General features: G+C 49.2%; 1 long non-coding RNA gene across 1 annotated transcript in view; it reads left to right on the top strand.

The window, feature by feature from the left end:
• LOC112444863 (uncharacterized) overlaps positions 1 to 13,074 on the top strand; it is a 48,701-nt gene extending 35,627 nt beyond the window's left edge. The window contains exon 2 of the long non-coding RNA XR_009493394.1: positions 6,825 to 13,074. This is a non-coding gene — a long non-coding RNA (uncharacterized lncRNA). The remainder of the gene's footprint in view (positions 1 to 6,824) is intronic.
• Positions 13,075 to 14,665: the final 1,591 nt, after the last annotated feature.

Raw genomic sequence — 14,665 nt, 5'->3', positions numbered from 1 at the left:
AGGCCAGGCCCTCCGGTGGTGGTCTGTGGATTCCCCAGTCTTGACCTCATCGGCCCCTGGTGACGTGTGCCAGGCTGCTTGTCCTTCACTAAGCGGCCTCTGCAGTTGGACCTTTGGAATTCTTCTTTTTAATTTCTCCCTGTTTTGAGTCTGGCAGCCCGTTGCCCACCTGCAGCAATCCTGCTACTCATGGTAATTTGTTGTTTCTTAGTGGCTCTGGCAGGCTTCCTTGGTAGCTCTGCTGGTAAAGAATCTGCCTGCAAAATGCAGGAGACCCTGGTTTGATTCCTGGGTTCGGAAGAACCCCTGGAGAAAGCATGGCAAGCCACTCCAGTATTCTTGCCTGGAGAATCCCTATGGACAGAGGTACCTGGCAGGCTACAGTCCATGGGGTTACAAAGAGTCAGATACGACTGAGTGACTAAGCGCGTGCACACACACACACACACACACACACACACGCACTGGCTTTGGAGGAAATCAGACCCCACATGATACAAATATACGTAAAATAGAAATCAGGAAGCTGTGAGGTGGGGATTCCAAGAGCTATGTTCTTGCTTATTTTATTTTTACTTTATTTGGCCATACCATGCAGCTTGCAGGATCTTAGTTCCCGACCAGAGGCTGAACCCAGGCTACAGCAGTGAAAGCAGTGAGTCCTAACTTCTGGTTTTTGTTATCGCTTAGTCACTCAGTCATATCCAATTCTTTGTGACCCTATGGACCGCAGCACGCCAGGCTTCCCTGTCCTTCAGCATCTGCTGGAGTTTGCTCAAACTCATGTCCATTGAGTCGGTAATGCCATCCAACCATCTCATCCTTGTCATCCTCTTCTCCTCCTGCCCTCAATCTTTCCCAGCATCAGGGTCTTTTCCAATAAGTGGGCTCTTCGCATCAGGTGGCCAAAGGATTGGAGTTTCAGCGTCAGCATCAGTCCTTCCAATGAATATTCAGGGTTGATTTCCTTTAGGATTGACTGGTTTGACCTCCTTGCTCTCCAAGGGACTCTCAGGAGTCTTCTCCAGCACTATAATTCGAAAGCATCAATTCTTTGACGCTCAGCCTTCTTTATGGTCCAACTCTCATATCCTTACGTGACTACTGGAAAAACCATAACTTTGACTATATAGACCTTTGTCAGCAAAGTCATGTCTGCTTTTTAATATGCTAACTTCTGGACCACCAGGGAATTCCCTATTAATTTTAACTGCTCAGCGGCCTTCAAGACTCCCTTTTGGGATGCAGGAAGCCCCCTACTGGGTATGTAGTACCCTGCCCGCCTGCCTGATCCAAGCACAATCTTACAACAGCAGTGGACCAGTCAATGCCTACTGAATAAATAGTCTAAAAGTTCTGAGAAAGTGTCAGCTTTGATGTTGCCCCTAATAACACCACCAAAGGGCTCTCTCCAAGGTCACTCGGGATTCTAGTCTCTAAACCCAGGGAACAAGTTTCAATGGCTGTGGGCTATGGAGAAGAAGGGAACAAAGGAGAAGGCCAGGGTCTTCAGTCTGAGCAGTAGGAATACCAGAACCGCCATCAACCACAGCAGGAGATTTTGAAGAGAAAAATCAGCAGCTCTGTTTTGGAGTTAGGAAAGAGAGGTCTAGGAGGAGGTACAACTTTGGGAGTTAGGAGCACATTAACACCCATTTAAAACCAGGAGAATAAGAGGAATGTGCGTCAGGGGAGGGAGTGTAAATGAAAAACAACAGAGCCTGAGGAGCTATAACATTTAGAATTTGGGAAGTGACAAAGAATCAGAAAGGAGGCTGAGAAACAGTTGCCAGTGTGGTGAAAGGGAAGCAACTTGGATATGTTTTTGGAGGAGGGAGACATCAACTGTGTCAGATTCCGTTATTAACCCCCCCAAGACTGCCATGCTGGAGAGCTCATGTATAGCCAACTGGAGCTCCCAGCTTAAACCAGGACCACAGCTGGTTTGCCATCATGAACATCCAGCCCAGCTAAGCCTTCAGACTGACTGCAGCCCCAGCTGATAGCTGACTGCAACCACAGGGAGAGCCTTCACTGTATTTTCTGCAGGAAGGAATGGGCAAGGCAGAACGGCTGGGTTTAGTATTGGTAACTCTGAATAATTTCATCAGGCTCTGAGTCACAGGGACTGTCTGATGCCTGGCCTTGAAGTGATTAGTATATACGGACAGTGGCCTAGAGTGTTAGAGCCTGACAAAGGAGGTGGTTGTGGGTATAAGCTCTGATTGGTTAGTTTATATCCCTTGGGATTGGCTAATCTTAGGGTCAGCACGGCCCCAGATGTTAGAGCATCAGAACACAGAAAATAAAATACATGATAAATACAGTGACTAACAGAATAAGACAGAAGCGATGGTGTGTCGCTTTCAAGATCAGGTTATAAAGATACTGTGTCTTTCTCTTTCACACCATTTGCTTCAGGAAAGTCAGCCACCATGCTGTGAGCAGCCCTACAGATAGGCCCAGGTGGCCAAGGACTGAGGCCTCTTGCCAACAGCCATGTGTGTGCCATCTTGGATGCAGATCCTCTCATCCTGCTGAAGCCTTCAGAGAACTGCAGGCCCAGCTGACAATTTGATTGCAAACTCTTAAGAGACCCTCGCTGAAACCACCCTGCTAAGCCACTCCCAGATTCCTGACCTAGAAATACCAGTATGATAATATTTGTTGTTTTAAGCCATTTCACACTGATATAACTTGAATGCAGTAACAGAAAACTAATATGTGCAGTAATAGCCTCATTTTATGAATAAAGGTAAAGCTCAAAGGGACAAGGTAACCAGATCAAGGTCAAGGAATGAACAAAAGACAGAACTGACTTGCACTCAGAGTAGGGTCTTGCATATAGTATATTGCCAACAAATATTTGTTGAATTGGCTCAATCATTTTTTTTTTCTTGTTATCAAATTAGTTTAGGGAATTCCCCGGCAGCCCAATGGTTAGGACTTCATGCTTTCACTGGCATGGCTTGGGTTCATTCCCTAATTAGAGAACTAGAATCCTGAAAGATATGTGGCATAGCCCCCCCCCCCAAAAAAAATCAGCTTAAAGTTGAGGTATAATAGTTATCAGATAAAACCAACTATTATAAACATAATTAAGAGTCTGCCTAATTAAGTGTTACAGGTCCCAGGGACATCTGCTTTTTGTTAGGTGACTTGCTGACTCAAGTAAAGGCAAAGACAAAGGCAAAGGCCTCTTTGTTGCCCAGAACCCAGTCTTATTTGGGGGGAATCCCAAGACAGATAAGAAAAAATAGGGTCTGAGTCTGTCAGGGTGCAATCAGGAGAAAGAAAACACACAGTAACTTGAACAGGGACAATTTAATATAAAGAATTAACTACAATGGGCATAAGGAAAACTCTAAAGAAAGAGCAGGTCCAAGAAGCAGCCACTACCCCCGGGGCTGAAATAGGTGCCCAAGGAAGAAGTTTCCCACTGCAGGGCTAAAATTCACACCTGGTTGGATAGGGTATGGTTCAGGCTTATGGAATAACAGAGAAATAGCTTCTATGTCACAGTGAAAGAATTTGCTGGAAATCTGCCCTCTAGGGTACTAGGGAAAGCTGTTCATGGGGAAATGTCTCAGCAGAAGGATTCAATTATGTAACTGCTGGAAGCAGGGGAGGCCGCTGGTTCCTGGGGGCTGCTGACTGCTGGGCACTGCAGGAGCCTGGTACCTGCCATCCGTCATCCATACTGCAGGAACCTGCCAAGTGAGCAGACCAGAAAGGAAAACTCCTTTCTTTGGCAATACGTGTCCAGTGCCCTCTACCGACAAAGCTTAACATCATGCCAGGTGTCAAAGGAAAGATATTTAAAGGCCCAGATCTGTTTTTGGAGAGCAGACAATGAAGGATAAATCTGGGGCTAAGAGGCAAAAATTAATAACAGCCACAATTTCATTCAAACAGCCACAGAAATTCTACAACTCAGGTACATTTTGCTCAAGGTGTGAGACCAGTAGAAAAACACAAAAAATAAGTGTGGTAACTTAATTTTTTTATTAAACACAGTATAAGCACATAACATACAAAATTTATAATACTAGATATTTCAAAGATAAAATTTAGAAATACACATTTAAAAATAGAGATCTTATAATTATTAAACATTTCTTTCATTATCTGTTATTCCTTTGACTTGGAACCAGAAACCTGACACCTTTTTTTTCTGCACCAAGATATCAAGGTCTGGTCTCATATTTTGAAGTTCGGTGTGTAGGACTGAATTCAATCTTATATCCTTTAACTGGGAGCAAAATTTAGTTATACTCAATTTCATGACAGAAAATAGCTGTTCACAGACATAGGTGCTTCCAAACATGGACAGAATCTTTGCACAATGGTTTCTATATCTAGGGGAACTCTTGCTCAAGTATCTGTAGAATTCTGGTACCCCAATGCCATCATATTTAGTCTTCAGTACTGTATCACACCGCAGTTCAATAACTTCCATTTGTAATTCTTCGTTAAAGCTATCAACGTTAGTTAAGAAAGGTGAGCTAAACAATGTGAGCTGATTTTCATAATGTTTGAAATCAAAAGAATCTTTTTTGGGATGCAATGCTCAACTCTACAATTTTGGAGATGTAGATTAAACCATAACTTTCATTTCTGTAAACTAATCTCAATGTGAGCCAGATTGTTTACTCCAAATGAGTAGCCCAAGGTTTCAGTTTTACTAGGAAAGAGCAAACTATCATACATTTGTGTAACTATTTGGTGAACGTCTTTGCAGAAAAGTATTCAAAATGCTTAGATGGTTTGTAATGTCACCCAAAAAGGCCAGACCTCTGATCCAATCTTCACTGGTGAGCTGGGGAAGGGATTTGCCCTTGGATGACATGAACAAATCTATCTCCTTTATCAATTCAAAAAATCTCTTCAATACCATGACAGACTAAGCCACCTTACCTTTGTATAGTAAAGGAGATTATCATATTGTATATTCAATTCCTCAAGCAAAACACTGAATTATCTATGACTGGAGCCATGAGAGTGTATCCAGTTCACTGTGTTAATGACTACATCCATGACATGTTCTAGTTTTAACTTCTTAGTATAAAACAATTCCTGGGGAATAATGCAGTGAATGGATTTAAGTTCTGCATCCTTGCAAAAACATTTTGACTTGCATTAAAGTTTTACAGCAAGCCCGATGTTATTACAGACCATCACACGGGGACCATTGTGATCACACTTACTAATTTTGACTAGTCAACATCAAACTTTTTGAGACTTTTCTAAACATGCAAAAATAAGTCATCTTCAGATGCTGAGTAAGTCATAAAGTACCATGTCCAAAAGTTCTTCAGTGATGTCAAAATTCTCAACGCTGCAGATAAATATAATTAACTGGCTCATATTATTTATGTATGTGCTGTCATCAACTGCAATAGAAAATGTCACAAATGATTTAACTTTTTCTCACAACTTATCCTGTAAGTTCTCAGCCATATCTTTTACTTGCTGAGCAACAGTGTTTCCATGTAGAACTTACGTTTGCAAATGCTTCTGTTCAGGTCACATGATTTCAGCTGCACTGGATAGACATGCTTTTATAAACTCACCATCTGTGAAAGGTTTTGATGCCTGGGCAATTTTTTCGCTTATGTAACTGCACTTCATAGCAGCATCACTTGTTTTATTTGTATTTGATGATAAATGCTGTAGAAAGTTTAGTCTTTTTTTTGAGCTCATGAAGGTTTTCATCATGTATCTTTTCTGTGTACCAGTCAAAATTCTTACTATGGTTTGTTTCATGATGGTGTCTTAAGTTGGATTCTTTTGACACAAGGTTTGGTTGCATATTAAACACACGGGGCTATTCTTTACTTCCAAAAAAAAAAATAGGCTCCTTCCCGCTTTTCTTGAAACATGCAATGCCCTGGATCCATCTTTCATTGTCCCACTTTTGATAGAGATACAAAAAGAGAGCTCATTTTTCTTTTCTCTGAGAGAAGCAGCAGCACAAACCTGCTGAAAAATGGTAACTGACACCGTTTTGAGGAGTAACAGGGAGGAGGAGGGACTGTAGCAAACTGGAGAGCCTTCCAAGGGGAGCAGCCCTTAGTCAGGTAGGGCAGACTCTTGGTATTTGATAACACAAGTTATTGTCACTAGATCTTCCCAATTTTTGAAGCCAGATATTGCATTTTATCCAGAGAAGGCAATGGCACCCCACTCCAGTACTTTTGCCTAGAAAATCCCATGGACGGAGGAGCCTGGTAGGCTGCAGTCCATGGGGTCGCTAAGAGCCGGACACGACTGAGCGACTTCACTTTCACTTTCCACTTTCATGCATTGGAGGAGGAAATGGCAACCCACTCCAGTGTTCTTGCCTTGAGAATCCTGGGGACGGGGGAGCCTGGTGGGCTGCTGTCTATGGGGTCGCACAGGGTCAGACATGACTGAAGCGACTTAGCAGCAGCAGCACTGCATTTGATCACAAAATGAGCTGGCTCATTAAGATATTGTAAATTAAAACAAAAAATGTTAGACGCTGTGCAGGGCAAACAAAATAAACCTAAGGGTCAAAAACACCCTCTGGGCACCAGTCTGGGGCCTCTGTAGCTCCACTCACCTCCTAGCATGCGGCCCACCACTTCCAGGGTAGTCAGGGCTTCTACCCACACTGGCCCAGGGGGGCTTCATTCTGAGGGGAAATCTGCCGGAAGCACACCCTTAGCCTCAGGAGTGAGCCCCTCCAGGGAGGCTACATGGGACGAGGAAGGAAAGGGAGAGCCAAGAGTATTCTCTTAGGGAGCCACAGGATTGGCAAAGGGCGGATGGCTCGGTGATACTCTGTTATCTTTGTCTAGATCTGGACAACGGTCTCCAGGCCGGTCACTTCAAGAGTGTGCAGCTCCCGGCCACAGACAAACAGCTGCATCTTGGCGACTGGAGGATAGAGAATAGTGAAGTCAGGAGCTGGGCGAGGTAGGGGAAGGAGTATGGGAATCCAGGACAGTTCGTGGCTCTTATGGGTGTTTGTGGACCAGATAGCATCCTAGAGAGCCACAGAAGGGGCATGTGCCGGGCAAGCCAGGCCTCCTGAGACCCAGGGTGAGGCACTGCTTTCCCATTCCTCGGAGCCCTGAAGACTTCAGTCTCTCAGGTTTCATGTTTCAGTTCTACCTAGATCTTACCTGGGACACTGTCTCGCAAGGCCGCCGTAACCGTGGAAACGGAATCCAACGGAGGCAGAGCAGGAGCACGAACCCAGCCGCCACTAGAGGCGCATTGCATCACTGCCTCACGCCTTCCACTGAGGCCACACCCCCATCCTCTTCGCCACGCCCCCTGCGATCCACAGCGGGGCGCAGGCATCCTCCTGGGCGCACAACGGCTTTCGGAGGGCGTGCCCAAGATGGCGTCCTCAGTTCTCGTCCGGCCTTGAGGAGCTGGAAAATTGGCACCCTGCCGGGCTGTGGAACGTCGCAGATGCTGGAATCTTAACCACTGGACCACCAGGGAAGTCCCAAGTTCACGTATTTATAAAATATTCAGAACAGTGTTTGGCACAGACTAGATAAGTAGCCTCTTGAGTTAGACCTGTAATTAAAACTTGCCTCAGAATTCTTCAAATGCATCTCCTTACTCGAGTCCCACAGGTCGGAGGAGCAGACACATCGGAGCCCAACCCTTTTTCCAACCTTGTTTGTAGCCCACTAGTCTCCCCGACTCCTGGCAAATTGAACCCAATGCTTTTCTACCTCCAGGCCCCTGCCGCCTTGCTTCCTACTTGGAATGCTCTCCTTTCACATGTTGGGTTTCTTCCCATCCTTGGAGGCCAGTGGCTGAGAGAAAGGTGGTTGTTTCTTTGCTTCAGACACAGACCCAAGGCCTGCCTAATCATGCTGTCATGGTGTGATCTGTGGTTGAGGGCTAGTTTATGGAGCTCCTGCTGCCCCCAGCAGCCTCCCACAGCAGCTCTAGATGAGGAGAGGGAGAGACATTCGGCCAGTGGGTGGGTCAGACTTCTTGGTCTCCGCCTTTTCAGGGATAGGGGATTAGGAACCGAGAAGGCTAGACTGCTGTCTGGAGGGTGCCCCTGGCGAGGCCTGCCTGACCTTACCCCTGGCCCACAGCAGGACGTGGAGGGCTTCCCCCGCTGGGTTTGATGCCCATCACCCACATCAGTGAGGTAAAGGGGACCATGCTGGCCAAGGGCGGCTCCCTCCTGGCCCCTAGGGAAGGGCTTCTGAAGTTCGGCCAAGCAGCCAGCATTCGTGTCCCCTGTATTACAGACAAGCTCAAGGGGCCTCTAAGCTGGGGAGAGATGCTGGAATTGTGACTGAGAGAGCACAGTGACTGGATCCGTGGAACCAGGCTCTGCCCTGAAAGGGGTGGAGGTGGGAACCCACGGAGGGATCAGCAGCAGAAGACAGGCTCTGAGTACCTTCAGGGAAGGGTATTTATAGAGACCCACCAGGAGTAGGCAGGCAGTGTGTGGGAAAGCTGCTGGTGTCCACTTCCTTCTCGCTTCACTTGTGGGGCCACTGGCTCTTCTGCTTGGTGGGAGCGTGTATCCTAACCCAGCTCCAGCAGGAGGCAACTTAAACTCTGGAAGTGGGTGTGGTACTCAAGACGGGGTGGGCTTTCCTCCTAGGCCAACTGTCCCTACAGTCCCCTGTGAAAATGGTTGAGCCCCTGCCCCGTGCCCTGCCAGGTGGTGTTGGGCCCTACAGAGCTGGCCCAGAGATGGGCCTGAAGGACAGTGCCCTTGGGTGGTAGGACTCTAGGGTGGTAGACCAGCTGTGATGCCCCCACCAGTCTCTTCCACTTCAGAACCTCTCTTCACTCAGACATGGCAGCTTTGGGTTCTCACAGACCTGAGTTTAAATCCCACTACACTTTCCTTGGTGGCTCAGTGGTAAATGTGCCATTGCAGGAGATGCTGGAGACATGGGTTTGATCCCTGGGTCGGGAAGATCTGCTGGAGAAGAGCATGGCAACCCACTGCAGTATTCTTGCCTGGAGAATTCCCTGGACAGAGGAGCTTGGCAGCCTACAGTCCATAGGGTCACAGAGGGTCGGACATGACTGACCATGCACGCACACATGCAAATTAAGCAATGTTAGCCCTGATTTTCTCAACAACCCTGCAAGGCAGGTATCACTGACTCTATTTTGGAAATGGGGAAACTGACTCTCACAGGCTAGGTTGGACTCGGAGACCTAGGTTCTTTTTGCCATGTGTTGGCTCCCCTCTGGCATTAACTCTGGTGCCTCTGTGCCTTTGCTCATGCATGCGCATAAGCCTGTCAGCCAGGTCCCACGGCTTCTTTTTGCCCTTGCGCCTGCCAAGCTTCAGATAGATGGGCACCTTGGTGGACATGGTGATCTCACCACCCAGGCCTGGACAGTCTGCTCGTTGGGATCATAGCCTCCTCTGTCTCCTCTTACCACCCTCAAGAAACACCATCTCCAAAGAGGGATTCTGTCACCAGAACTTGCCAAGGGGCTGAGGCATTGCAGATGATGGCAAAGCAGCCACTGTTCTCATTCAGGAGGCCCAAGCCAAGGCCCCTTATTAAGGAATTCTTTAACCAAGGCTGGCTGGCCCGCACCCTTCTCTTTCCTAGTTCTGCCCCCCATCCCTCCCCCGACCCCACTCCAGGCTTGCAGCCTGTGTCTGCCTCAGGCTTGTCCAGGTATGGGAGCCCGGCTTCCTGGGAGAACCTGTCCCATCATGTGACTGGAGTTTGAGCTGAGAAGACCTACAGGGGCCTGGTGTTCAAACTGGGCTCCGAGAGCCCTGTGTCCCAGGCCAACTTGGCATACCTCCCCTCCTGCTTCCAGCTGTTCTTTATGGGATGCGTGTTGTTAAAGGGAGAGATTATTGCAATGATGGGCAGGGGCTCCCTCGGGAATCGCAGGGTTTGACTGGAGCCCAGGCAGCCCTGCTCCGAGGTGCAGACTGTCAGCATCAGGTCCAGCAAAATGGGCTGTGATCCTCTTGACCTCTTGCAAGGTGGGAATGAGGGAAGCTGGTCAAAGTTAGGGGACGGGCAGAGGGAAACTCTGAGGCTGAGAGACGAGGCACCCAATGTCAGCTTGTGTTGGGGCTTGCCTAGGATCATAGCCACCCCTGTTGGGTCCTGAGCTGGGGTCTCCTGGGGTCCTGCGTCCAGTCCCAGGTGCCAGGAGAGTGCAGGCTCAGGGCCACTCAGGCCCCTCTTGCGTTTTCTGCACCGAGGCCTGCTTATTGTTGAGGCCCCGCTCCCCAGGGCCACTCCACGACCTGCCCACTTCGGCCAGGCCTACCTTGTCCACCCAGCCCTTCCTGGCCCTCAGAAGCAGAGAGGAGGGCAGTGGTGAGTTGATCCCAGGAGCCCTGGGTGGATAAGGCCAGGTGGGGAGCACACCCTGGCTGTCCTCCCCTTTCCACGTCCGCCCACCACACGTGGCCTGGGGGAGGGGGGCTGCAACCTGTAGAGCCCTTGAGCTCCAGCCACCTTCCATGTCTGCTGTCTCAGCCAGGCCCCTCCAGGGGTTGAGGGGCCGAGCGGGGCTGGAGGGCTCCTGGGAGAGGCCCTGGGTGCCCCACCCCCACACCTCTCTCCTTGGGGACCATGATGCCTGATGAGGCGGGAAGGGCCTGGAGTGGGGAGCCGGAAGGAAGCAGGGACGCTGCAGGGACTCGAACCCCAGCCCAGCAGTGCCAGGCGTGCCACCACCAGCGCCTTTTGCTTTTTCCTGCTCATTTTCTCACAGACTCAAAGGTGAAAAGCAAAACCTGGATGCGGCCATGAGCCGCATCTAGGAAAAGAAACACCTGCGGCGGCTCCGTGCTCCCCGTCCCCCAGGCTCAGTCCTCCCCGGACACCCCTTTCACAGGCACAGCCAGGGGACACGCGTCCCCTCAGCTTCACAGAGATGTGTCTGCTGTCGTGTTGCGCTGCACAGCGTCCGGGAGCACGTGACATCCGACGGGCAAACCCACCCACGAGTTACAATCCTGATGCTTCTAGGACAGGGCCAGCGGTGACAGGATGTGTATGGGTGCAGAAACCTCCGAGACCCTGAGACACTTGAGAAGTCACTTCTGCGTAGTAGGGCTGGGATGGGTGAGGGAAAGGAATTTTACTTTTGTTTTCTAGCTTTTCCATGGCTTGATTTTTTAACTCTATGCAGATTACTTTTAGGATGAAAGACAAAAATCTTAAGTCTTTCATCACAACAGGAAATCTAAGAGCCAGGGGAAACTTGAGCACTCAGGCCTAGCACCAATGCCAACGGTCCTGCAGGTCTGCTGTGCCCCGGCTGCCTGGGGTCAGAGACATGCCCACCTGCCTCGCCTGCTGTCCTCCGTCTCAGCCATCGTCATCTGTGGAATCCCTCCTGGGAACTGCCTTGACTGGAAGACGAAGTCGGAAGCACAGGGTCCCCACCAGTCTCTCCTCTCACCGACTCAGTGGGGCCTGCGTTCCAGGGTCCAGAGGTACAAGGGGCTCACTGTGGACCCTGGCCAGCACCTCCCGCAGCTCTCCCTCTCAGCCCCCTGCCCGCAGCACCCACTGCTCCCAGGCCAGGCTCTGCCTCCCCTGGGCCCACGACTGGTCCAGTGGGTGCACCCCTCCCAGCTCCGTAATCTTCATCCAGAAGTTCTGCCCCGGCCTCTCAAAGGGAGAGGGCTCCTGGCCCCCTGCTGTCAGCCCCGAGAAGCTCAGAAGCCCCTTCCTTTGCAAAGTCCAGATGAAAGGCTGAGAGGCTCAGAGAGGACCCAGACCTGCTCGGGGCCACAAACATCAGGCTGAGAGGTGTGAGCGGAGCTGACCCCGTTCACACACACCCCACACCCCAAGGCCTGGGGCCCACCAGGCGGGCTCAGAGCCAGGCCTGTGACCCGAGCCTCCATCCCCTCACCCACATCCCTTGTGTCCCTTTCCCTCTCTCTAGCCCATCTCCCCTCACAGCCTTCCTTCAACTCACCCCCCCCAAACACACAACAAAAGGCAGCACTTACTTATTGCAGCAGGAGAGAGAGAGACGTGCATGGCCATCTAAGTCCCAACCTGATGAAGAAGCAACAAAGCTCTGACCTTAAAAGGCCCCAGAAATGGGGGTAGTCAAAACACACTCTGCAAGATGAGCAAAGAGTTAATTTGACACGTTAGTGACAAGGCCCTCACTGTTTGTACTTTGGGAAACCCAGGGGGTGATCTACACAGGGAAACGTGCCACCGACTAAAGGGTTGAAATTAAGGTGGTGTCAAGAAACCACCACACACTCATAGTCAGTGAGCAAATGTAAGCGCGTCACTGGCCACTGAGAGCCATCTGGGGGGCACAGGGCAGTGAGCAAGGAGCACTAGGCAACTGCTGCTTCCCTTTGGGGTTCCAGTGGGGAATGCAAGGCCATGAGGGATTTGCCCAAAGGCGTCTGTGACAGTCATCTGTCATCACAAAATGCTGGGCCCCAGCTGCTGTGGCTCACAAGGCACCAGTAACAGTCTCCCACCTGGGATGCCCAGGGGCCTCAACTAGAGCAGGTGCATGCTTTCAGAGGGTAACTGTGCCCACAACGTGACCTCAAGTGGAAAAAGCAAAATAGCACCAATTTAACAATGTAAAGTGAACACACATACATAGGCAGAAAGGCGTAAAAATAGTTTCAAATTCCAGTTGAAAATACTCTCCACAGGTACTTCAGTCAAATGCAAATGAGACATGGCCCGGCCGGGGGTGGGGTGGGGTGAAGGTCTGCCCTGTCTACATCAGACAAAGGGAATTCCAAGCAGGCAGCAGTCAAACAGGCAGATCTTGTTCCAATGATGCTGCAGCAAAACACAGAGAACAGAGCTGCTGAACCATCTTGGGGGACGTGAGGAGAACCAGAAGAGGTGCTGAGAGTGTAACCACATTCCTCATACAAAAAGACTGGATTTGAACCAGACCAAAAAACACACAGAAGGACTGATCCAGAATGTGGAACGTATCAGAGAATACCTTCTTGAGTGCCGTGGAACATTTATAAAAATAACACTTTAAGCAATGAACAAAGGGAGCCATAGATTCAAAAAAGCAGTAGTGTTTAGAACTACTTCTCGTCACTTCTTCAAGTAACCATTCAGTAAACCACAGCCTGATTACCATAGTTAAAAAACAACGTGTACCATGAAGGCAGGGCCAGTCGTCATGTTTACCTGTGTTCCTGGGGACCAGCTCAGGGTCTGGCCATGGAGATGAACGTTAGAAGTCAAAGCTTGAAGGAGGCGACAGCAGCTCACTGCTTCTCTTTGCTGAATTCCCTGTGTGTCTGCCAGGCCCCAGCCACCAGCTGGCATTGGTACATCCTCCTGGGTGGCATCAGTAGCCTCTCTTAGGCCCCACAGCCCAGTAGTTGAGGGCCCTGTCCAAGGTCACAGGGATGACAGAGCCACAGGGCTGGAGCAGGACCTCAGGCCACAGCCACCCTGTGCCATTCTCCACCTCCTTCCGTTGTTGAAAGTGTGTGAGTCTGAACATGAGTGAATGAGGTATGCAAGACTCTAGAAAGAGAGTAACAGAACAAAGTCCAAGGAAAGCCAGAGAGAAGAATGAAATAAAAGCAGAAATTTATGAATTACAAAATGAAAGCAGTAGAACTGGTTATTTTATCTAAAGCTGCTTCTTTGGAAAGGTCAATAAAATAGAGTTCTTAAAAGACTATTCAAGAAAAAGAAAAACCAGTAGGAAGAACATAGTGAAGGACTTCGTGGTGGTCCAGTGGTTCGGAGTCCACCTGCAGGGGACACAGGTGTGATCCCTGGTCCAGGAAGGTTCCACATGCCACCGGACAGCTAAGCCCGTGCTCCACAACTGCTGAGCTCACCTGCCCTGGAGCTGGGGCTCCACAACGGGAGAAACCACTGACAGTGAGGATTCTGCGCGGGCAACTAGAGAGCAGCCCAAGCTTACCGCAGCTAGAGACAGCCCGTGCACGACAACGAGGACTCAGCACAGTCAGCAATAAGTTCATTTAAAACAAAGAACAAAGTGAAGAAAACTACTCATAAGGATATTAAAATGTAAATAAAATGTAAAAGGATATTGCACACTAATACATATGAATGACGTGATTTTCTTAGAAAATAAACCTAAAAAGTGTATGATCAGATAGAAATATTGACTAGTCCAGGACTGAGTTTTCAAAGAATCACTCAACCTCCACAAAGAAGTGGCAAACACCCCACTGTGTGCGATCTGGGAAGAGAAGGCTGGGAACTTTCTATCCTTAGGTGTTTCTGTCATAAGGGACAGGAAGGGTGGCGCCGCCCCCTCACTTCAGCTTCACACATGCACCCCTCACTTCAGCTTCACACCTTTGGAGAGCGATGCACTGTTTTTACCCCCATTCTCAGGAAATTGGCTTTAAGAATTTAAGGAATTTGGCCAAAAGCATGTGCCCATAAGCACCAAAGCAGGGAACAGGGACCAGCTATCAGAGCTGAGCTCAAACCAATGCCCTGAAGTTATGTCTGCCTTTCCTGAGATCCCCACACCTGCCTGCCTGGCAAGGCCCCAAGTCAAAGTCGACCCTCTGGTTCATTTCTGTCAACAAAATAGAGCTCCAGGCCTGGAAAAGTTTGTTTCAGAAGTCAAAGGAGGGCTTACCATCCCATTAATTCTTAATCATTAGAAAATGCAAGGAGAAAACCCTGATGCTCCATCTCAA

This window comes from Bos taurus, chromosome 29, assembly GCF_002263795.3.
Source record: "Bos taurus isolate L1 Dominette 01449 registration number 42190680 breed Hereford chromosome 29, ARS-UCD2.0, whole genome shotgun sequence".
In the NCBI taxonomy this organism is placed as follows: domain Eukaryota; kingdom Metazoa; phylum Chordata; class Mammalia; order Artiodactyla; family Bovidae; genus Bos; species Bos taurus.
The sequence above is the reverse complement of the archived record's forward strand: the minus strand, read 5'-3'. Positions and strand labels throughout refer to the sequence as shown.